This window comes from Paramormyrops kingsleyae, chromosome 5, assembly GCF_048594095.1.
Source record: "Paramormyrops kingsleyae isolate MSU_618 chromosome 5, PKINGS_0.4, whole genome shotgun sequence".
NCBI classification, from domain to species: domain Eukaryota; kingdom Metazoa; phylum Chordata; class Actinopteri; order Osteoglossiformes; family Mormyridae; genus Paramormyrops; species Paramormyrops kingsleyae.
In genome coordinates, this window is record NC_132801.1 from 7,750,339 (window position 1) to 7,756,338 (window position 6,000).

The following is a 6,000-nucleotide window of genomic DNA, read 5'->3' on the forward strand; positions in this document are numbered from 1 at the left end:
TTCAGAGAGACTCTCCCCCTGCAATCCTTCCCATACAATCCACCCGTTATGCTCTGCTTTGCTATTTCACTCTCTAAAACATTTCAGCTGGTCGGAGGGGATTTATTGACAGGTCCAATCTGTCAAAGTGTCAGCTGTAAGACAGCCAAGGGCAGCCATGCTCACAGTGGCGGGACCGTAACCTCCTCCATATGTTCCGGATCCGTAGACCCTCACTTGCACACATGATGCATGAATATACCCTCGGCACGAGAGCCAGAGGGGTCACACACGTCATGGACGAGGGACAAAGATACAGGCAGACGCACATGCGGATGCGCAATATAGATTTTACTCTAGGATGATATTTTCATCCCTGATTGCTGGCTTGCTTGGAGGGTGCTTCAAGAAGACTGAGCTACCCCCCCCCAGTTTGGTAATCTGAGGCTGCAGTTTCCTGTAGTAAGAAGCTGTGTACCATCGTAAATATAAATAAACTCCACCCATCCATCTTGTTTACTGCTTATCCAGTACGGAGTTACAGTGAACATAAGTTATGGAGCATTACACTTAATTTTTGATTGGCAGTTGGACTAAACGTAAAACCAGCAGATACGCTGTATAGGCTACTGGAATCTGTAGATTGAGTTTGACTTGCCATTCTCCATATTATTATATGCATATTCTTTTTTTATTCATTCAATCTGATCAAGCTAAACCTAAATTGTAATCATGTTGCTTATGTGTTTCATTAGGCATAAGGATTTTTGATCAGGAAAACTGCACATTAATATAGGTACTTATACCAGAGCCTATTTAGCGTTACACAATTCACAGTGCCATTTCGGGCTGATAACGGTAAACTGGGATATCAACCGGGACTGTTCCTAAGTCACGCACTCCTCCGTGATGCATAATTCACCGATAACCGAAATTACAGCTTTAGAAAAAGAGAGTCAGCAAAGTACTAATGACAAAAAATAGCTTTCTTCGAAGACTTATGCAATAGCTGGCGCAGCGGAGGGAAACGACGGGTTTGCGTACTGTGCGTTCATGAGAGAAGAAAAGGAGAGAGGAGGCACTTAGGGTGGAGGATATTAATCAAGAGACTTCGTGTGTATTTGTGGCCAACCGTTGACACAGACAAATCTGCGTGCGCTCAAAGGGGACCGTGCAGACCCTAAACTGGCATTCACGGGACAGCGAGGGAGCGGCATGATCGCCGCGAATCTTTCCTCCGCGGCAGATGGGCTTGCTGTCCACGCGCCCCTGAATGTATGCCCCCACCCCCACGGCTGACGCTCGCCGTTTCTCACGATCCGAGGATTTTCTGCTGCTTCCAGACATGCATGGTGGCTAATAGAGCACAGAAAGGGAGAAAGGAGGAATTTGCCAGAGCCAAGATGCGGTTTTTTAAACGCTGAGCCATTTCCACGTTCCGCTGAGCCGCTGCCGGCTTCAAGCTGGCTTGTTTTCAGGCCAGATTCAGTCATTACTCACGTTCTCTAACCGGTGCCACCCCTGTTCAATGTGGCAGATCATTGCTTTAGCTGAAGCGCAAGTTTCTGTCGCTCCAGGTGGGCACCATTCTGATTAGATTTCAAATTAGCCTGATAGTAAACCGTAAAATTGCTGACGTGGTAGCTGTGAGTAAAAGTAAAACGAATCCAAGTTAATCTTGTGAACAACTATTTTCAGGTTAGCACCTGAAATGGTTTGCCTGGGTGAAACTAACCTTATCCCTGTACACGGAGTGTAAAGAAGACACCTGCTATGACTAAAATGTTTTAAAAGACAATAACATGAACAGGAAGCAGTAATACAGGAATAATGTCAATAAAGATATTTTTGGTGGCAAAGAAAAGTCTTTTACTGCCTTAAAAAAATCAGACTACCACAAAAGCAATCCACTAAGGCCTCACATTACACAGACAGCCAGTGAGTTTCTGTGCTTATGACCGCAGACAAACAGTCCTCTACCTCTAGGTGCGAGAACCCGAACGTCAACGGGAAACGTGTGGCTGCAGACTGGCTTAGCACAGCCCGCACTTACACGGCGCTGATCACCAGGTTTGGCGAGTGAGAGAAAGTGACGAAAGAGAGGCTCAGTAAAAGAGCGGAGGAGTGACAAAGACAGAGGGAAAGAGGGATGAGCATGGAAGGGCAGGAGTGAGAGAAAGAGTAAAGAGGTGTTATTACAGATAAAAGAGAGGATCTTGGCACCCTGACAATCGTTTCATCCACAAATCACTGGCTGGTACTTTAATTCCCTGAGGTTTATCTGTAGAACTTCCACTGCGACTGGGAGAAATAAAGAATATTTTAATTTTTCTTTCAAGACTTTTCAACCAACATTTTTTTTATTTTTTTTTGATTGAGCTTTAACAACACTGGGTGGTGTTATTCCACGTAAAAGGTGTCGCTAAGTATCATTGAAGGTCACTCCCACTGAGTGTTAGCTGGGGGGGCACTCCACAGGACAGCTGCCCCTGACACGGGACCCCCATGTCCACTTGGAGAGCAGCAGATGTTTCAGATGATCTGCCGTTGGCCTACTGAGACCCAACAGGGTGTGACTCTGGTGCTGTAGCTTACATAACACACCTGGCTTTGCACAATCATCACGGCTGCAAGATCTCCTGGGCCTGTCTGGAAGTCAGGTACTTCTATATAAGCAAATGCGCCTTAACGCAGCAGATGCATCATGCTCTAGTGGAGGATATGGTCTCTGGCACGGCCGGAAGGCCCCTCTAGTGGAGATGCACACACACAAGCGCACGGTGTGCCAAATGGATCGTCCGAACGTGGGCCATTAAAACAAAATGAAAAAATAAGGAAGGAAAAACTGGGCTGCCTGCTCAGACGGCTGCAGTGCGGAGCAGTGCATTTTAACCCACTTACCGAGCGAACGGCGACCCGGTCTGGACGGGACGAGGCGGACGCTGTTGTGGCGCTGTCTGGGAGCTCGGTGTCTCGCTTTACTGGGTGCGACTGAACCAGCAGCCGGACTCAGGTGGTCTGACAGCCCCAGAAAGTGGTAATCAGACATCAGGATGCAGGAGCAGTGCTGCAGGCTCCCAGGGCTGCCTGGGGGGCCATCGATGCGGGGGCTCATGTGTCAGTGTGTGTATGGCGTCTTAAACGGCGAGGAACGTGTGCAGGAAAAGTGCAGGGTCATCCCGCTCTTCTCAGTCTAGGACTAACGGCAATAAATGATAAATTTTTATAAGTGTGTGTGTCTGTACAGTATGTTGCAAAAGCCTTAAGCAGTCAAAGAAAATCATATTTTATATTATCTTCATGTTGCTGTGAAACTCGCCCAATGTCACCCCAACATTTTTGAAGTAGGATGTCTATTTTCGTCGCACATTTTTTGCACGAAAAATTTTCAGAGCAGGATGTACATGTGTCTAGATATCACAAACATCCATCTACCCATCCATTTTCTGAAACCGTTTATCCTGTTTAGGGTTCAGAGTCTATGGGCGCAAGGCAGGGAAGAACCCAGGATGGGGTACCGATCCATCGCAGGACATACTCACACACCATACACTCACCCACACACAACTATGGGCAATTTGGCAACCCCAATTAACCTTAGCATGTTTTTGGACTATTGGAACAAACCAGATTACCCAGAGGAAACCCCACGATGACAGAGGGGGAACATGCAAAGAACATGCAAAATCACACGGAACCCTGGCAGAGACCACCACGCCACCCTATCACAGACATATGCCCCATATGCAGCCCTGGAGATCATTCACAGCAACCATGCAATTCATTAATCAATACTTCACCAACTTAATAAACTACCTTAATTAAAATCAATTAATTGAACTGGTGGTGAAATACATACAAATACACGGAATGGCTGAGGTGCCCCTGAGGAGAGGTTTGGGATCCGAAGCTGTGCTCTTCTAACTATCCAACTAGATATCAGTAACGTTTTTTTTGAACAGAAGAAAGTGTATTAATTTTTTACATTTTGTGTTACTCCTAATTTGCATGTGTTCTAATGTTAAATAGTGTATTTTCTTCTGAGCAAATATACAATAACTACCCAGATAAATACCTTTAAACATTTCTTCTGACTGGCTAAGAGCTTTGCACGGACAGTGTGTGTGTGTGTGTGTGTGTGTATATATATATACACACACACACACACACACACACACACACACACACATATATCATTTTATATTGTATATATACCATTATTATATACACATACATCATATACAATATAATTAATCTTGCGAAGGGCTTGGTGGCGAGCTGGTCACACAGGCGTTGCACCCCTGGATAGAGCAGACTGTGGGTGCGTGCAGGGTCAGGCAGCGGCATGAGGGTATCTCCATACCTATGCCACAATAATACTACATACTCTGCCAGAACCATACTCTATACTCTGTCATAATCATACTCCATATTCTGCTATAATTATACTCCATACATCATATTCCATACTTTGCCATAATCATACTCCAAATTCTGCCATAATCATACTCTTTATTCTACCATAATTATACTGTGCTCCATACTCTTCCATTACCACACTCCATACTCCATACTTTGCCTTACTTATACTCCATATTCTGCCATATTCATACTCCGTACTCCATATTCTGCCATATTCATACTCCGTACTCCATATTCTGCCATAATCATACTCCATATTCTGCTATAATCATACTCCATATTCTGTCATAATTATACTCCATACTTCACACTCTGCCATAATCATACTCCATATTCTGTCATAATTATACTCCATACTTCACACTCTGCCATAATCATACTCTATATTCTGTACTCTGCCATAATTATACTCCATATTCTGCCATAATCATACTCCGTACTCTGTACTCTGCCATAATCATAATCCATACTCTGCCATAATCATACTCCATACTCTGCCATAATTATACTCCATATTCCATACTCTCTCATGATCACACTCCGTACTCCATACTCTGTCATAATCAGACATCATCTACTCATAATGAATCACTTAAGCACCTTTCAAGATCAGCAGGCTGCATAGCGGCGAAGCAGCAGAAGTTGGCCTTGCTGTTGAACCCTCAATCAGACAATGTAATGGAAATTTCCAGTAAATATCTAGCTATGAATACAAGTGTAACCGCAGGTGGTGTAAGATGCTGCAAATGACCTGAATGTGCTTCCAGTTCCTGCATTACGAAAGACGGAATGTAAAAACAACTTGCAGCTGCAGAATTCAGCTGGGGTCCCTAAAATTATTTGCCGTGAATGTAACCTGTTCACCGCGGCCTTTTAGGTCAGCAAATGCTGCCACAGAGTAATTTGCAGAGAAGAAAAGAGTGTGAGACACATGGAGTGACAGGATGAGCAGTGATGCTCAGAATTCTCAGGTAAGTACGAGTGTGTTCTTCCGGTCAACCCAGTTAGAGCTGAAGAGGGAGGAAGTAAGGGAGGGGGAGTGGAGGGAGATGCAAACAGACTGCAGCTGGGCCCCAGTAATTAGGAGATTGGCATTTTTTGGCCATCCTGCTTGTTTTTAAAAAGACTGAGTGTGTATTAATTGATCCGCTGATTGATGATGGTATGGCGGGGAGGGACGAAGCTGCCAGGGGGGGCCATGTGGGGTGGGGGTGGGCGCATGTGGGTTTGGCTGCTGCGCCGGACTCAGCTAATGGGTTGGACACTAGTGTGGAGTAAGCACTCTGTTGCGGATGGTCAGCACTTACAAAAACAAATTCACGCACACACGAGTGCACACTCACACACACCCATGCATAGTCACACAAACCTCATCCAAAACCTACTAACGCCTCCCCCCCCTCTCTTTTTGCAGAGATCTAGCTTTCATACTTGCACAAACGAGTACTTTGATTAACTCCCTGACCCGCTCGATGTCTGACCCAATCCGGCCGCCACACAGGAGGGCCGCCACACGCCTGCTGACACGTGACAGGTGGTGGGCGGGTTATTAAAGTGGGCCGGCCAATAGCGGCGTTAGAAACGCATATAAATCTGGAC